General features: G+C 43.6%; 1 protein-coding gene across 1 annotated transcript in view; it reads right to left on the bottom strand.

The window, feature by feature from the left end:
* LOC126414146 (protein neuralized) overlaps positions 1 to 20,053 on the bottom strand; it is an 860,420-nt gene that overhangs the window by 154,341 nt on the left and 686,026 nt on the right. The window lies entirely within an intron of this gene.

Here is a 20,053-nt window from a genome sequence, read left to right as displayed (position 1 = left end):
ACACAGGGCCAACACCCGGCATCATGGTGTGGGGAGCGATCTCCTACACTGGCCGTACACCACTGGTGATCGTCGAGGGGACACTGAATAGTGCACGGTACATCAAAACCGTCATCGAACCCATCATTCTACCATTCCTAGACCGGCAAGGGAACTTGCTGTTCCAACAGGACAATGCACGTCCGCATGTATCCCGTGCCACCCAACGTGCTCTAGAAGGCGTAAGTCAACTACCCTGGCCAGCAAGATCTCCGGATCTGTCCCCCATTGAGCATGTTTGGGTCTGGATGAAGCGTCGTCTCACGCGGTCTGCACGTCCAGCACGAACGCTGGTCCAACTGAGGCGCCAGGTGGAAATGGCATGGCAAGCCGTTCCACAGGGCTACATCCAGCATCTCTACGATCGTCTCCATGGGAGAATAGCAGCCTGCATTGCTGCGAAAGGCGGATATACACTGTACTAGTGCCGACATTGTGCATGCTCTGTTGCCTGTGTCTATGTGCCTGTGGTTCTGTCAGTGTGATCATGTGATGTATCTGACCCCAGGAATGTGTCAATAAAGTTTCCCCTTCCTGGGACAATGAATTCACGGTGTTCTTATTTCAATTTCCAGGAGTGTATAATACTCTGAGAGAGAAGCAAGGTGAGTCAGCCGTCTATCCAGCAACGCCACTTCGCTTGCATTGCACAGGAAGACGTGCATCTATCCTCCAGAGTTCATAGTAGGAAAGAAAAACTACGAAGTGGGGCAGTGTCGTGTGAAACTGGGATAAATACTAATTGAAGTGGGAAAGCTGAAAGTGATGTGATTATAACGTTGTGACTATTCTTTGTATTGTATGTTGCCAGTGTGATGTATTTCATGAAATTTAAGTATGTGTGGTTGGCATGGGAGAGTAACAAGATAGTTTCAGAGGCAGTGGGTTATGCATGCTCCTTTTTGTACCGCTCGGTCTGGAGGAAATTTTCGTAATGATGGGTGTGAGAGTCGAAGTGTGAGACATAGCAAAAGATCCACCATCCTATCCAGAAAGTACCCTGTAGCGTTAAATAATTACGAGACCATAAGATAGAGAATCACCAATGTAAAGCCATGCCCACTGGGCGGAATTTCTCATGTGTTATTGTTGTAGGTTATAGAATTTGTGTGTTTAGGTTATAGAATTTATCGGAATAAATAAGATAGTGAAAGTAAAAAGATTGGTGGCCTTTTCCTTCGAATAGTATGTTGTCACCATACCCAGAATTTATAATGTGTGCGCCATTCATATTCAGTGCGATGGCCACGTGTTGATCAAAGCCGTTAAATAAGAAAGAAAATGTGGTATTGCCAGTGCGTAGTGAACAGTCAGAGTTGTGTAAATTACTAATAGTCAGAATAACTTGTAACTTAATTGTGAGTACTAGAGTTCATGTTACTCGATAAATAAAAATGAGTCCACTCGCTTGGCAGACCACTCATCTTGCAGATCTGACTGCTTGATGCCACAGTATGAGCAAGGCATGTGGGTGCCTCTCAATATGTTCACACACTACATTCGTAGTGTGCCACCCCAACACACTCATTACTCGTGGAAGACATTCATGCCAAGTCCTGTAAGAGTTCGGGGAATATGTGTGAATCCGCACAGAAGAAGGAGGTCATGGCCCGTATCGCCAGAACTATATACTTATATGGATATGGTGTCTTTCGGACAGGTCCGAAAGAACAGACACCATATCCATATAAGTATATATGTAATTTATCTCGTCGCTTATGCGCTTTGCCCTGTACTCAAATTTTCTGCGAGAATATAAATTTAATTTAGCTGCGAGAATGTAAACTGCCCCTGGTGATAAAACAAAACTTGATCAGTTTGAAAATAATGGTCACTGGGCTTAATGAATGCTAACCCTGAAATAATAAAAATTCTTCCCCTTATCTGCGCAGTGGTAACGCTCTTCGAATTGCTCTCTGTTAGTACTTTAAATTGTATAGCTAGCATACAGCTATTGTGCACGGCTGTTGCTTAGCATACATTTTAATTAAATCGAATATGACTGAGATAACAGCTTCTCGAGAAAAATAGTTAATCAAAAATGACATGCATCTTGGAGCTTGTATTGACTGGGGTTAAGTAACAATATGACACTAACTTTAAAACTTGTATTTTGATTCTTTGAAAATAAATAATTCCCACAATTAACACACTCAATAAACTGATTATACACGTACATTAACAAGTAGATTTACAAAATCATTGGATGTGAGAGCTATACGTTGTCTCAATCATCACGTATCAATACGCGCGTTGCATTAGCAACAAAATAACTTTCTTTACCTTAATTATTTCCAACTTCAGTTAAGATTTCTTTTACAGTTAGCAAACACCATAGTATCACGCAAATAAAATTACTAACTATATATCCAGAACACATCACATACAACACGTCTTTATATTGGAGAGTCCTCCATACATTTCTCTAAAGTTATAGTACTCTAACACGTTACCCATAACACCTTGATTCACCGCGTGACCGTTACGGTCGCAGGTTCGAATCCTGCCTCAGGCATGGATGTGTGTGATGTCCTTAGGTTAGTTGGGTTTAAGTAGTTCTAAGTTCTAGGGGACTGATGACCACAGACGTTAAGTCCCATAGTGCTCAGAGCCATTTGAACCATTTTTGAACCTTGAATCAGCGATTGCTGTTGAGCAGCGACGCTACTTCACAATCGATACTACATTGGACCATCTCTGGTTCAATATAACATTTTCTTACAAAACTTAAATTAATTTACCCTGTGTATACACTTTTCAACTTCAAGCACACTAAACGGAAATGTATTGTAAATGCACTCGCTTTGTTTACTTTCCTGTGAAGAATGAGTGTCATTTTAAGCGCAATTATTCCACAGAGGTAACTCATTCTTTGCGCTCTAGTATCTAATAACGCAAGACTGCCATCAACCCGAAGGCTGGTTTGAAAATTAGTTAATAGAGAAGCTAAGGTAAGGCTTGGATTTGTTAGTAATATACAGGGAAAGTTCAAAGCATCTGTAAAAGAAGTGACATTGTAACGTTGGTGCAACCAGTTTTAGAGTACTGCTCCATTGTTTGGACTCCTCACAAGGTAGGCATGACAGTAGACATCGAACGAATTCAGAGACGCGCAGCTAATGTACGATCATAATATTTCATTATGGCCCAGCTATATAAGCTATGCTTGGATGCGACATTCTCGCGAACGCTGGTGGATGGATTCAGAGAACGGATATTTAAGCAACACTGCGACGATTGAGATGCAGCACTGAGTATGTCGCATAGATATCGTGATATTGAGAGAGAAATAAGGAAGTGCATAGAGGCATTAGACAATCACTTTTCCTTTGCTCAATACGCTAATGTAATCGAACATAAATAGCAGATATTTGTACAGAGTACCCTTCACCATGTAGTGTACTTTAGCTGGAGGAGAATATACGAAGATGTAGAACGAAAACTTAAACCAGTTTCCACTACAGAGTACGGAAATCAGTCCTGACATCTTGTCATCCCTTTCTTTTGCTCCTCTCAGGAAAGCTACCGATCTGTCCCTATCATACTCTAAGCCCTCTACTCAACACATTATACTTATAATCATTTAACAGAACCACTAGTCCAGTGTAAGCTCATTGTACCACTGGTGGAAGGCCTCGCGTAAAATATTCACTTGCGCGATCTTTACCCTTCATTTATATGAGATTGTCTCGTCAAGAAACTTCAGTCAAGCATATTAATAACTTGTAAACACCAAAAGTACATCCATCGTTATTTTAACTCAGTAGCACGAATTTTACAATTATATGAAAGTGATTAGCATCTTTTTAGTCTCGCATTAAAACTTCTAGTTGAAAAGTAGACGTAAATGTATAGCAGAAAGCCCATTCCCCTCGTTCGGAGCGAAGGAGCTGAATTGACACAAAGGAGAGATAATCGTAGACGCTTGTGACAAGAGCGTGACGAGGGAACAAAAACTTGAAAGCCGGAGTCCACAAGTAGCCAACTACTTTCGAATTTCTCCAATATCGTAAACTTCTCCACCCGACCGATCTCCATCAGCGATTTACGCCCTCATAAATAAGGCATTACAAAGTTATCCCACAAGAGGCTGGCGTACAATCTGGAGATAAGAAACTGCACGCTCCAAAGTCTCCTCTATGCCGTGGCCGAAATCTGGCGATTAAGATTTCTAGTACCACCAGAATTCTAATCGTCTTCGCTAACCAGAGGAGCACCGCCGCTTTCTCTCGCGTTAGGGATTTCGGCCATGGAAGGGTTTGACGACTTTAACTTGAAGTTATATTAAAGAAGGCATATGTTTGTATACGCCTTTAGTTGAAGGTAGGAAGGGTACAGCTAAACTCTGGGATAACAAAAGAGTGCATAGAAGGGTGCACCTGCAGAGTCAACGAAGGAATCCTTCTGGTACATCTGAAGCTATTTACTACAGAACTATATACTACAGAAATGTGGGGAGGGGGGATTGGAAAGGTCTCGGCCTGGTAGTGAAAACTTGTGTTATTTAGGCCAAAATGCATTTTTTTCAACGTAGAGCTCTTTTTGGTCAATGAATTTCCTTTTGCGCTTTAGGTAAATGTGTTTCGGAAAAGAAGCCTCTGATCACCGAAATATAGTGTCACCACGTTGCTCAGAAAGTCTTAAATACAAACTATCTATGCATGTAAATTTACAGAAATTTATCTGATGATGGAGATACAGTACTACGAAATGGATAGTGGAAAGAAGAATGAAACTAACTGGTCGCAGATATTTGTATATTTTAGTTGTCAGGACGTCATTTTGTAATGCACTCTCGTGAGTTGATTTTCGTGCACTATTTGCTGCTCGATATTTAACAGAGCAAACCCGAGATAAAAAGATTTTTCTTGCACATCCAGTTTGTAGACAAATATATTCCGAGCTCAGAGGTTCACATTTTAGAAAAGACCACTACGGCTTAACACACACAATACTTCAGCGCCCACACTGACGACAAAAAACCTGATACATAAAGAAAGCACTGAAAAACATGTTGACGGGCTGTTCTCTATAGCTGATATACTGCTATCAGTCTGAACCAGAACAGCTATAATGAGGTGATATTAAAGTGCTCGGTCAATATACTCACAGTTAACTTCCCGCTTTCTAAAATAACAACACCACCAACCAAAACTACTACTGCTGAAACTAAAAGTTACTATTTACACACACAAAAATACACACACCTTCCACTTCCCAAACACACACACACACACACACACACATACATTTGTCTGCAGATTGCTTACAATGCAACAGGAACAGCTCTGTATGAATATCACAAAACTGTGAGCTAAAAGGGATTCTAAGTTTCTAGCGACGACCTAAGTGTAAGCTTAGGACATTACAATTTAACTGTTACAATGCAAGCGAAGGAATTCACCAAAACCGCAAGGTCGCATTAGTTCCTAGGTAACGTGGCCCTGAATGTTATCACGCAACTACTGGGTATTTGTACATCAGGAGTCAATACCAGAAGAGTAGGGTATCGATGACTAGTATTACCGAAAACTCTCCCGCCGTGTGCATGACTGCCGCTGGACCGGAGAGACTGAAGTTGTGGGTACGAAGAATAGATTGTAGCTTAACTGCAACAAAACACATTGCACACATGTTAAATTGCCATTCAATTATCACAAGATGATGAAATAATCAGCAAGATCGGAACCCAGTTTTTAAATTAATTTGGAACTGACACGTTCACCAACTTGTGCAAAACCTGAGAGCTGTCGTCTTCACAATGAATGTAAGGCTCATTTCCCCAGTTGCAGACACAGAAACGAGAAATGTTTACAGCATTGTTGCGAATCCTATGTGTTATGGTATCATATTTTATGGGCTACTGTACACTGCCAAAGGGTATATTAGTAGCCCAGAACAGGTCTAATGCCATACAGTCACTGGAAGACTGCAAAAGAAATGAAAACCACTCACTGGAAGATTGATAAAGAAAGGAAAAAAAGCTCACGAGGAAAAGTAATTTATAAAACCCAAGTTCCAATAGTTCTTTCGTACTGTTTGCAGCCTGGGTTGCCTACGATTTACAATTAATAGAGGAAACTGAAGAGACATGCCCTATAAAAAAAGAGCAACGCGTTTCTTCTCAGGTAGGTTTATTAGGCGTGAGAGCGTCACAGAGATGCATACCTTCCAGCTCCAGTGGCAGATGCTACAAGGGAGGCGTTGTCCAAAGGCGATATACTGGAAAAATTCCGAGAAGAGTGAAGTGACGTATTACTTCCTCCCACATGTACGAGGCGTGTTTTTTTTGTAAGGTCCGTTTGAACATAAGTACACAACGAAAGGTTATTTAAAAAAAAATTTATTTTCCGAAAGTACATACTTCACTCTATTTTTCGACGTAGTTGCCAAGTTTCTTGAAACACGTATCATACCTTTCAACCAATTTTAAAATACCTTCTTCATAAAAACTTGCCGCCGGCTCCGATAACCAAGAGTTCACTGCCGTTTTCACGTCCTCGTCATCATTGTAACGGTTGCCACTGAGGTGTTGTTTGAGGTGGAGGAACAGACGGTAATCGCTCGGCGCAAGGGTCTGTAGGGTGGGTGGTCTAAAACTTCCCAGCCAAAACTGTCCAATAAATCGCGGGTCTGACCTGCAGTGTGAGGTCTTTCGCTGTCATGGAGAAGGACAATTCCCTTTGTCAGCATGCCGAGTATTTTGTTTCGAAACGCTGTGCGTAGCTTTCTCAGGGTTAGGCAGTATGCTTCTGCATTAATAGTGGTTCCTCGTTGCATGAAGTCGACCAACAAAACACCATGCCTATCCCAAAATACCGAAGCCATGATTTTGCGCTGGGACAGAGTCTGTTTGGCCTTCACCTTTACAAGCGAGTGTGTGTGTCTCCATTCCATGCTCTGTTGCTTCGATTCGGGCATGATAGGCGAAACCAATGTTTCGTCTCCAGTTACGATCTGACTCACGAAGCCGTCACCTTCTTCGTGATAACCAGTCAAGAACTTCATCACACACTCAAATCTTTGGTTTTTGTGGTCATCTGTTCGGAGTTTCGGGACCCAGTGGGAGCACAGTTTCCTAAACTTTATGTGTTCAGAAAGAATGCTGTAAAGCACTGATCTCGATAGGTCAGGAAATTCGTTTGAGAGACCCGTTATTGTGAAGCGCCTGTTCTCACAAATCCTCACTTCAACTGAAGCCACCAAATCGCCTGTAATCAAAGATGATGATGATGATGATGATGTCTGGATTGTGGGACGCTCAACTGCGCGGTTATCAGCGCCCGTACAAAGTCCCAACCTATGCTCAGTCCAATCTTCCATTTGCATGAATGATGATGAAATGATGAGGACAACACAAACACCCAGTCATCTCGAGGCAGGTGAAAATGCCTGACCCCGCTGTAATCAAAGAAGGGCGACCGGAGCGGTCCTCATCATGGACGTTGTCGCCGCCATCTTTGAATTCTCGTACCCACTTAGACATTTTGCTTTCACTCATAACAGTATCACCGTACACTTCGCAAATCTGTCGACGCATTTCTGGCTCTGAGCACTATGGGACTCAACATCTTAGGTCATAAGTCCCCTAGAACTAAGAACTACTTAAACCTAACTAACCTAAGGACATCACACACACCCATGCCCGAGGCAGGATTCGAACCTGCGACCGTAGAGGTCCCGCGGTTCCGGACTGCAGCGCCAGAACCGCACGGCCACCGCGGCCGGCACGAATTTCTGCAACGTACAGGTTCCTTGCTGACAAAAACCGTATCACTGAGCGAACCTCACACGCGGCGGACTAGTTGATAGTCTTAAACGTTTTGTAAGCACAGAACAGAACTGCACAGGTTAGCTACACAGCTGAAACAGAGCACAGTTATTCACGAGGCATGCCGGTACACGACGCACGCGCTCGTTGCAGTATGCTCGAACTGACTAGTATCTACAACAAAACGGACCTTACTTAAAAAACACGCCTCGTGTATCACAAAATGACCATGATGGTTAAAATCGGAAAGTAGAGGTTACGGCTGACTTGTTTCCCTTATTAGTAGGCCTACATACAGTTACTTACTTTTTTAGTTTTGGAATTAGGATGTGGTAGATCGTTCCATGACCAATAAGCTTCGCTACGATGGTCCGACGAAAATTCAGGCAATACATAAAGTGAACAAGAAAGTCGTGGAATACTATCATAACGGGGAGTGGCCGGTTTCAACACATCATGCGGTACCTGACGCGATTATGCTAATATTTGCCATGCTCCATACATTTTTAACTGACTCACTCTGAGCTATGCCTGCCCCCAGGGACGAAAACGACATCGGAAGGCACCCGTTACGAGAATATGAAATAATATAAGACGTACAGAGGCGGTCGTCTCACATGGCTTCCAGCCACGGAAGGGATACTGCGAGAGATGTGTGTAACCCCAAGGAACCAACTTCGAAGGGCACTGGACACGCTAATGGAATGTATAAAGGGCAGTCAAATGAAACGGAGACAAATGAAAAAAGTAGGTGAACTGTTTATTATTTCAAAAGCAATAACCTTAACCGCTAATAAATTTATCCCACTGTGAGACAAAACGGTCAAACCCATCATGAAAAAATGTTTGTTGTTGCCTTCCGAAGCACATTGACGCCCACAAATGTCTTTCTTCGGGGCTCCAGAAGTACAGCATGGGGAGAGATCGAGACTGTATGGAGATGTGTAAGGGCATCCCAGCGAAACTTCGGCAGCGTAGTAGAAACAACCTGCAAACAGAATGACCGCCCACATGTTGCCAAGGCTGTTTCGAGTACGCTGGAGATGATTCGCTGGGAAACCCTTACACATCTACATACAGTCTCGATCTCTCCCCATTCAATATCCGTATTTTTGGAGCCCTGAAGGAAGACGTTCGTGGCCGTCAATGTGATTCGGAAAGAAGAGGTGCACATATGTTTCCTTACGCAACAGCAAACATTTTTTCATGAGGGAATTTACTGTCTTGTATCACAGTGGGATAAATGTATTAACAGTTATGGTGACTGCTTTTGAAAGAATGTAAACGGTTAACTTACTTTTTCTTCCCTCTGCCTCGTTTTCATTTAACTACCGCTTACACTTATCACGTCTCTTCTCCATCTGAAGGTCGAATAATTTCTGCAGATATCTCGCACACAAGTGCAGCACCATCTATAATTTTTGGCGCCACTATTTAAGTGAAGAGGTGTGTGAGAATCAGCATCAGTCAACACATTGACGATACAGCTGATCACCAGTGCTTTGCATGTTCTAAAACGTTTCAACACATGGGACTAAGATGACAATTTCGCTGGATGAGAATATGTTTGTATGTTACAAAATGCATAGAAAGAGAGTAGAGAGAGAGAGACAGTATCTCAGTTGTACATTGGACATATGGAACTTAAAGAATATGGTTAGAATAACTTAGAGAATCTGTCTTACGTGTTTATTTCCTTTTTAATATTATTATGACGACGCACGCACACACACACACACACACACACACACACACACACACACACACACACACACACAGAAAGATAGAGAGAGAGGGAGAGAGAGGAATGAACTTTGTCGCTACTTGCTACCTCATCTGAGATGCGGCGTCAACTGTGCTTGCGTAACTAATTTGGACCTCATTCAATCTTGTTCGCGACAGACTGCCTAGATAGCAGTGCAAGGTCCGAACTGTATGACGCACGAAGCAGTGATCGACTAAATCTCCGTAGCCAGATACTATTGTAAAAAGTAAGCAAACGTTTAGAGGCTGTATACTTAATGAGGCGTAAGCTACTGTACTGTAAAAAGGATTGTAATATGTGAAGTGTTATTTCGCACAATGAGCAAAACATTTTTCCCTAAAGAACCAATCGAGTCCCAAGACACCCCCCCCCCCCCCCCCCCCCACACTCCCCACCAAGAACTCAGCCGGCCGGTGTGGCCGTGCGGTTAAAGGCGATTCAGTCTGGAACCGCGTGACCGCTACGGTCGCAGGTTCGAATCCTGCATCGGGCATGGATGTGTGTGATGTCCTTAGGTTAGTTAGGTTTAATTAGTTCTAAGTTCTAGGCGACTGATGACCTCAGAAGTTAAGTCGCATAGTGCTCAGAGCCACGAAGAACTCATTTGGTTCACAACAATAAATTTATGGATCATCATCTCCTGCTGATGGTTGACGTCCTGTGGACGATGTGGTCATTCGAGACAGAGTGTAAGCTCGGATAGGAGGAACTGCCGGTCTTCTTTGTAAATTACCATCATTGCATTCGCCTTAAGCAGTTCAAGGGAATTACACAAAATCTAAATTCGCAACAAGGGCCAGTCAAATTAAAACCGAACACCCGCCAAAACGGGCCTATGGAAGGGTTCCATTCAAAAGTACGAGGTGCGACAATAAAGTATGCCGTGGGCGAGCGGTTCTAGGCGCTTCAGTCCGGAACTGCGGGACTGCTATGGTAGCAGGTTCGAATCCTGCCTTGGGCATGGGTGTGTGTGATGTCCTTAGGTTAGTTAGGTTTAAGTAGTTCTAAGTTCTATTGGACTGACGACCTCAGATGTTAAGTCCCACAGTGCTCAGAGCCATTGGAACCATTTGAAAAATAGAGTAATGAGACTGATTTTCTTTGCAATATGTGGCATCCCTGCAGGCTTGCATAGGCACAATATCTTTGACCTTGGTCTATAAGCTTCTTCTAGTCCAAGTGGCACATCGATGCAACTGCTCAGTAGTGAGTTGTGCTGTAATAAGTTAATACGTGTTTGTGTCTTTCGTCACGGAAATGGAACCGCATAATATTGCGCAAACAGTATGCCATTTCTTTTTGCGTTAAATTGGGTGAAAATGCGACGACAACTTACGGTAAGCTTCAGAAGGCTTGTGGAGACGAGGTTATGTCAAGAGCTCAAGTTTTTCGTTGGCATAAAATGTTTAGTGAAGGCACAACGAATGTTCAAGTCAAAACTGAAATGCATGCTTATGTGCTTCTTTGATTCCAAAGGAATTGCTCATAAAAACTTCGTAAAAGAGGTCTTCGTGTCCGTGCCAACATTGCTGATAATTGGATTCTGCATCACGACAATGCACCATCCCTTACTGCTGTCAGTACAGTAATTTTTAATCTCAAAACAAATTTCAGTACAACCACAGCCACCTTATTCACCAGATATCGACCCGTGCGACTTTTTTTTCTATTTCCAAGAGTCAAAACGGCGGTCAAGGGACACCATTTTCAAACAACACAAGATATCCAAAAAGCTGTGACGAGGGTCTTGGAGGATATTACAGAAGATGAGTTCCAGAAATGTTACCACCAATGGCAGAAGTGCTGGAGAAAGTGTGTGCAATCAGAAGGGAACTACTTTGAAGGAGAAAACACTAAACTTGACTAAAACGGTAAGCAACATTTTTTTTCACATCGGTTTCATTACTTTATTGTCCACCTCGTAGTCACCACACGCGTTAAGACATTTATCCCACGATGAATTCCAGTTTTGTAGAACGCGGTCGGCCTCTGACAGATCCACCAACGCCCGCACTCTCGTCCTCCCTCGTCCGACTGACACCGACGTCCACATATTTCTTTCTTCGGTTAGCCGAAGATGTGAAAATCACACGGTTATAGATCCGGGCTGTGCGGAGGATGTTGCAATGTTCCCAACCAAATCACTGAAGCGTAGCGCAGCCTTCGTCCCATTCGTAATGTGAAGACGGGCCGCGGCTCCCCCCGTCGCAGGTTCTAGTCCTCCCTCGGGCATGGGTGTGTGTGCTGTCCTTAGCGTAAGTTAGTTTAAGTTAGGTTAAGTAGTGTGTAAGCTTAGGGACCGATGACCTCAGCAGTTTGCTCGCTCAGGAACTTACCACAAATTTCCAATTTCCGGAAGCGGGGGGAGGGCGTCATCATGCTACAGGATGATTCCGTCCGAGAGCGTTCCTGAGCATTTTCAGCTTTAGGAATTCGACGAGCAGAGGGTCCCTGCAGTCGAAGGAGGAGGTCATCATGACCTTACCGGAACTCGTCTGAACAGCTGTGGATTTCGTTAGAGGGGGGGATGTGGGATGTTTCAGTTATTAGCTTTTTCGTTTACCCTCGGGCTCGAAATGGTGGCAGCCTGCGTGGACGTCGGCTTCAGGCGGACGAGGAAGTGCAAGATTGGGTGCGCTTGTGGATCCGCCAGAGTCCGACCGCGTTCTACGAAACAGGAATTGATCGTCTCGTCTCCCAGTGGGATAAATGTCTCACCAGGTATGGTGATTACTTTTGATGGAACGATTCGACGGCCCGTCGTGGCGGGTGTTCGGTTTGCATTTGATTGCCCCTCATGTGTCGCATATAGCTCATTTGAGCAACATGTTCAAAAGTGTTCAAATGTGTGGGTGAATTCCTAAGGGGACAAACTGCTCAGGTCTTCGGTCTCTAGACTTACACACTACTTAAACTAATTTATGCTAAGAACGACACACACACCCATGCCCGAGGGAGGACTTGAAACTCCGGCGGGAGGGGGAAACACGTTCACCGGAATATTTTTCCTGCTATTAACCAATATTTTCACCCGTTTCAATTTTTCACTATTAACTATACAGGATGGCCAGAAATAGTTCAAAAATGGTTCAATTGGCTCTAAGCAATATGGGGCTTAACATCTGAGGTCATCAGGCCCCTAGACTTAGAACTACTTAAACCTAACTAACCTAAGGAGATCAAACACATCCATGCCCGAGGCAGGATTCGAACCTGCGACCGCAGCAGTAGCGCGGTTCCGAACTGAAGCGCCTAGCACCGCTCGGCCACAGTGGCCGGCTCCATAAACTGTGAAAATCTTGCAAGGGTGTTGCTGGATAGATTTTTGGGAAAAAAAGTCATTACGTTGCGCCGTTTCCGAGTCAATTGGCATTGAAGTTAGCCAATCAGGTCGTTGCGAATTCAAGCGACCCGCCAGAGACGGTGTCGCCAAACGCGTTCTTCTCTCAGTTTCTTACAACCGAGCAGAAGAACGATACAAAAATTGGAGATGCGACGGTAGTAAGGATCGAACCCGAACCAAAAACTGAGCGGCCTCGTGAGCTGTCATCTACGGTATGACAACAACTGACACCAACTGTATCTAATGGGCTGTTCGAATTTTCGCTCGCAGCGGCCTGCTCGCATAATTTCAATGCCAATTAACTCGAAAACGGCCCAAAAAAAGGTGAGGAATCTTATGGGACTTAACTGCTAAGGCCATCAGTCCCTAAGCTTACACACTACTTAACCTAAATTATCCTAAGGATAAACACACACACCCATGCCCGAGGGAGGACTCGAACCTCCGCCGGGACCAGCCGCACAGTCCATGACTGCAGCGCCTTAGACCGCTCGGCTAATCCCGCGCGAAAACGGCCCAACGTATCGAATTTTTTCTTAGCAATTATTTCTCAGCACAACCTACCCTGCAACACCCTTACGAACTTTGCAGCCTGTTTCGTGTCACTGTATATTTCATGTGTGTTTTTACTGCAACCAAATTCTGGATCCTGTGGCCACTTGAGCACTGGTCTGTAACCTCTCCGGTGGTGCGCCTTGCCACTCGATTGCTGTTCTGTTTCATTTCCTCTGTGTTGGTTTCTGTTGGACACACTAGTATTATTGTGTGCACAGTACACCCAGAAGAATTTTAATGAGCGAAGTAAATGTTTAACTTACTTGTATTCGTTGCAGGGAGAACATGCTATTTTGTGAAAATATTCAGAAGAAACAAGAGCTATGAGGCAAGTAAAAGAAATTTCGGTCATGGCCGCTTGTAGAGATTCGATAACGACTCTACTGTGCGACTGCAGCTTCCGGCACTTAGAACAAGCACGGGGCTCGTCCTAAATATGCGTATCAGCAATGCAGTGGGCCCTGTTGGGATAATTACGGGGCCGAGTCCATCTGGTTATGCAACGTCCAAGAGGAGAACCGCCGTTTCCGCCCGCTCGCCCACTTAGGGAGATCCGGAGCGCGCATCGATGCTCGGAGATTGTTATGCCGGGTCCCGAGTATACCAATTACGCAAATGCAAAAGCTCCACTGAAACATTCTCATCATTCCACAGAAAACGTCCTCAGCTCAAAATCACAGGCGGAACACATTTTGTTCCTCCCGCAGTATCCTTTTACTTAAGATGTGTCGCTTCCAGGCCCACGGTCATTTGACATGCAGATGATAGGCGACATGCTAAGTCGACAGTGTGTGGCCACTTCCTTCATGTCGTTATGCGTAGATATGTTAAAGAGGTCGCTAAAAACCGCTGATGCTGTTCTGTTCGGATTTAATTACTGCTCTGCTACATAAATAAAAATTATTCCCTCCACGCTATGGGTTAGATGTTTATTGCTACGCATGGAAGGGTGGGGGGTGGGGGGGCACCATGAGAAACGCTCACTACTGAAAAAATGCACCAAATCCACAATTTTGAAGATAGGGTAATGAAATTTTGTACCATGCTTTACATAAAATTAACACTTTTTTAATTAAGCTCCTTTGATTATATATATTTAAAATTTTTAAGGAATTTAAAAATTTTATTCCCAAAAGATTTTTCTCTCAGAAACTGCTCTATAGATTTCTACAAAATTTTCCCTGTTTAATCTCTTTGCATATGGTAAGCTTCCCTCATGGTTTCTTTGGATATATCGAATAGTAGAATTTGAATATTTTTTAATTATAATTCATGTAAAATTCCAAGCACTTTGCCTCATATCTCAGCTTACACTCAAAATTTCAAAAATTACTCTTGAGACATCTATTGTGCTTACAGAAATGTCATAATTCTAGCCTTCATAAGTTCTGAGAAAAAGGTACATAAACTTACAAAAAAAAAAACATAATTTTCAGGAAACGCAGATTAAAGTTCAACCAAATGTTTTTTTCTCATGTCACCTCTTCGGAAGGCCTCAGATTTCTTCTCAGGGTCCTCTTTCCCTGCAACGCTTCTCTTCTGGTTCCTTGTTTTCTGCTTTCTTTTCTGTATCAGGTCTTCAACTGACTTTTCAGCTGCAGAGAGGCGCCGTAAATTTATTTTCCTCGAGATATCTTGAGTGGAATTTCCTATCTTGAAGTTCATTCTCTCGAATACCTTCATTCTCCTCGACGTTCCCATCTTTGCATGAAAGAACTGCACTATAAGTTGTAGTTCTGACATCCGTAGCAGATGAAAATGTGGTTTTAGTGCACCGTTTCGAAATGAGTGAATTTGGAGACTCATTTGGATTCTGGGTTTTGGTATGAACACACATTTTTAGAAGATTCCCCTGTAAGTGGGTTCGACAATATCCAGGATGCAACTTAAAAGCCTCTCCTTGTGAATGTAATCCACTGAATCGTAGTTCACCGAGCTAGTACTGAAGTGCTGCTTCAAAAGTTGGCGTGGCACAAAGGTAGTTTCAAACATTTAATTATTTTTCAGGCACTTCGGGTGTGATTTGATCATTGAAGCTTTAGGAAATTATTGTCCATGAGTTCTACTAATCAATAAAAAAAATTTAAAGTTGACGTTTTTCAATCAATTTCATGGGCGTCCACCCTTAACACCTTGGTGTACATAAAATGCACTCTATGTACCGTAATAATGTTTTGAAATGAAGTGGTAATATAAATTTCCAACCTGTAAGTTATAGATTTAGTAGCAGCGACTCAGTTAAAGAACGCATCCGTGTTGTAAAATAATGGACCCAAACCACAAAAGCGTCTGTTTCTTGTAGTTTATTATATGAATAATATAAGAAACCATAGCAAGAAATGTTTGAGAGGTACTACAGGTAAATCAGTATTGTTTCTCAAGAAACTGTGGTAGTAATTCCAACCCTGTGATTAAGAAATAAGTAACAACTACGAAACCTTCTGTAAACGCAAAAACCACGGACCGATGCTCAATCCAATAGCCCCTCAACCTCGTAAGTGATATCCAATTACAAGCCGACTTCTATTTTTTTCAGTAATTCACCTAAATTGCACCCTCTGTTATGAAAGAGCCACTTTAAAGGATGGGCCTTGGAACAGTCTGTGGTTTTCAGAATTGCAGAAGAATCTTGGCCAAGATTGACCCTTTGCGCAGTGGCTGTCGGAAACGGCAGAGGGCGTGCGTTCCCCCCGCATTAGGACTCCCGAGTGGCGGTGAAGAAAAGGCAGTTCCGACTCCTTCCGGCAGTGCTGGCACCATTACCCGTGATTTGCGCTTATCCGAAAGCCAGTGAGCTCATGACGAAAGTAAGAGTGACATTCACGAAAATATTGGCAGCGTTCGGAGACAAACGAACATCTTCCAACCAGTGCCTATTTTCTCCGCTACTGGCAGCACCAGTAAACTTATCGCAGCCAAACTGTAGGCAAGAGACTAATTTGTAGGAGTGTGAAACCCCAGATCACGTGATATGGGCTGGAAGAAAATCAGTCTGGTAATGGTAGAGTCTTGGCCTAGAGAGAGACATGATCTTGAATGGATATACGGAGCTTCGCAAAATCATGATCGGATATGTACTGTTAATGGCCAGAGATATATAACTTTCAAGCCTTCCTTTTCGAGGATCAGAATGCTCACCCATATTGATCTTCTCGGGAGCACAGCTGAAGATATCCATTAGGTGGACGGGACGGAGAGAGATCCTACGGAGCATAGCAGAGATACACTTGGGAGAATAACTGCAGCTCTAACAGTCAACACCAGAAGTAGGAGAGTTCTCGGTTTTGTTTATTGCTGTTTTGGATGATACCCTCACCTCCGATGAAGGCTCGCCATCGAGGACAACGTACCTCAATCGATTCCTGGACGAGAACTGTTTGGTTGATACGATGTTTTGGTTGACCGATCAAAAAATATAACGATACGCAAAAACGAGTCAGTGCGTCATGTTCTGACACCAAATTGGAAACAGTCCTCAAGAATGCTATAAAAGAAATTTTGGGCTAGTAAGGACAGTGTAAATCCCAGCTCTCACAGACTGGGCAGAATACACTATCTGATGAAAACAAACCGAACACCCGTAAGTAATGTGGAATTGCCCACGTGATGTCACGAGAGGCAGACCCGCCAGTATTATACTGGCGTGGAGTACTGTGTTGTCAGTAGAGTAGCAGTAACAGCAGAATCCATCGTTCAGGAGATCTCAGCTACTTCGATCATTAGATGTCAGCCGAGTAACAAGTACACCAGGGACATTTCAACCGACGGGCGGCGGCGTTGTGAAAAGGGGGAGGGCGGTGTTGGAGGAGGGGGGGGGGTTTGGGTGTCAATTCCTAGTGCTGCCTGTCTATTCCACCCGCTGCCTCTACTGCTTTCACTTCAGACTGCACAAGGGCTGTTCAATAATGAATGATCATATTTTTTTTGTGACAACATACCATTACTCATTTTCATAGTTTTGATGGTCCTTCTCAAAGTAGTCTCCCATGAATGTGATGCACTTGTCCCAGCGTTTCTGCCGGTCTTCAGATACATGCTGGAAACCATTTTTTGAGAGGTCCTTCAAAATCGCCTCCGCAGCCTTCACCACTGCTTCTTGTGATTGATAATGCCTCCCACGAAGGCGTTTCTTCATGTTAGGGAATACAAAACAGTCACATGGGGCTAAACCCGGACTATAGTGAGAGAGAGGGATGCACTTCACGTTGATGTTTGCAAGATAATCAGCAACAACACTGGTAATATGCGGCCGCGCATTATAGTGGTGCAGCATCCAGCCTGCTTCACGGAAATGTGGTCTCTTGCGCCGGATATGGACTTGCAATGTTTCTAGGTTCAAATGGTTCAAATGGCTCTGAGCACTATGCGACTTAACTTCTGAGGTCATCAGTCGCCTAGAACTTAGAACTAATTAAACCTAACTAACCTAAGGACATCACACACATCCATGCCCGAGGCAGGATTCGAAACTGCGACCGTAGTGGTCGCTCGGCTCCAGACTGAAGCGCCTAGAACCGCACGACCACTCCGGCAATGTTTCCATTACATCCCTGTAGTATTGTCCAGTTACTGATGTGTGTGCAGGTACAACATGCTGATAAACCCTTTCATGAATATCAAAGAATGAGATGACCATAACTTTCCCAGCAGAAGCAACCACTCTTGGTTTTTTGGGGTTTGGTGATTAAGGAGATTTCCACACTGAGCTTTGCTGTTTGCTCTCACGATCAAAATGATGTAGTCAAGTTTCATCAGCAGGGATTACATTTGAAAGAAACTCGGATCTTCCTCTAACATCAACTTCAGCTGTATGCAGGCCTGCACGCGAATGTCCTTTTGTTCAGTCTTGGAACCCATCGCGCACAAATACGTATCATGTGTAATTTTTCTGTTACCAACGTGTGGGTGCCACCCAATGAAATGTTCAGTAATTCAGAAATTGATCTTAAGGTAATTCGTCGATCCTCTCTCGCAATGACAGCAGCAGTGTTGATGTTTTCTTCCGTAAGAGCAGTAACTGGAGCACCGGGGCCACCTTCATTTCAAATTGATTGTCTCCCCTCTTTAAACATTTTAAATCACCTACGAGCTGTCCTGTAGGGAAGAACAGACTCTCCATAGACCTCCTGTAACATTGTATAGGCCTCAGCTGAGGATTTGTTGAGACGAAAGCAGCATTTCAAAGCCGCATATTGTTCCTCGTGTGTTACCTCCATTGCAGCGGTAGGCTATGCTGAACATCTCTGACCTTGCCTGCCTCTCATAGGCAGGAACCACGATTCCCAACAATGAAACTACTACGGCGTGTTTGTTGCACTTTAAGCTAACAGAATATCATAAGATCAAATTTTAGCGAGAGAAATTATGACCATGAAAAAGTTATGATCATTCTTTGTTGGACAGACCTGGTATTTTTATTAATACGATACCCCATACAGAGCTCAGGTGGAAACTGCTGCCCCAACTGACAAAATCGTGATGTAGTCTTATTTACACTGCATCTCTGATGGCCGAATCCATCCCTCCTTTCTCCTGCGGAGGCATGCGATTTGTCCAGCCGTTGGGCCTTCGACGGAGGAGACAGCGGCCCTGCGGCTTTTAAAGAACGTACTGGACATGAACCTTGCACCCTACACTTCGCTTGAAGATGACGAATAAGAAACTCGTGGAAACGCTGCGACAATAGGCGTTACGACGCAGCTGATAACACGGGTAGATTTAATCAATGAAATTCTCCGAGAAAGCCTGAATTCTCATACGTTCAAAATAAGTTTTGTATAATCCTCGTATCTGCGAAAGTATATAGGCTCAAATTTAAGGGAAGCAGGTAATGAAAGAAAATTTAAGGGAAGCAGGTAATGAAAGAACACTCCAAACGAAGCTAAAAAAAATAAGCTTAACAGCGAATTAAATATTGAATAACAGCCAAATTAAGGCCGTGACGGTACTCATCGCTACCCAGCTGTAGATACGCATTTTGAGATGGAATCGAAGACAACGTTGGGATATCTGGAGCGTTGAGCAGACGACAAAGAGGGCAGTGTCATTGCTATGTTGGAGAAATAGACAAATCGGCAGTCTAAGGGTATAAAAAGTGGAGAAAGGACAGAGCCTTGACGCACACCTGCAGCATGATGGATGATGCGGGTGCTAATGTTGTTTACTGTTACATAAGACGGGTGGTTGGAGAGAAAGGATTTTGAACTACATACGTCTGGAGTTGGAAAAGGAGATTGGAATGCGACACACTGCCATTTGCTTTCTTAAGGTCAAGGGACACAAAATGGCGGATTTACAGTTATTGAGCTGGCGGGACAGACGGTGGATAAACTACAGGAGATGATCTTCAGACATGAGCAAAGGAAGGTAGCAACACCGGTTGAGAAGCACGACACGAACCATCGAGTCATGCTGACAGACTAAACATTGTATACAAACTGCATTGTCCCGGTCGCTATCGGAGACAGCGTACTCAAATTAACTAGCTCCATTACACCGGTGACTGTACGTAGCACTTTCCTGTAGTACATTTGGAAAGAGGTTTCGAGGGAGGAAGATTAGAGATTAACGTCCTATCGAC

Source organism: Schistocerca serialis, chromosome 1, assembly GCF_023864345.2.
Source record: "Schistocerca serialis cubense isolate TAMUIC-IGC-003099 chromosome 1, iqSchSeri2.2, whole genome shotgun sequence".
Lineage (NCBI taxonomy): Eukaryota > Metazoa > Arthropoda > Insecta > Orthoptera > Acrididae > Schistocerca > Schistocerca serialis.
This window is presented reverse-complemented; position numbering and strand designations above follow the sequence as displayed.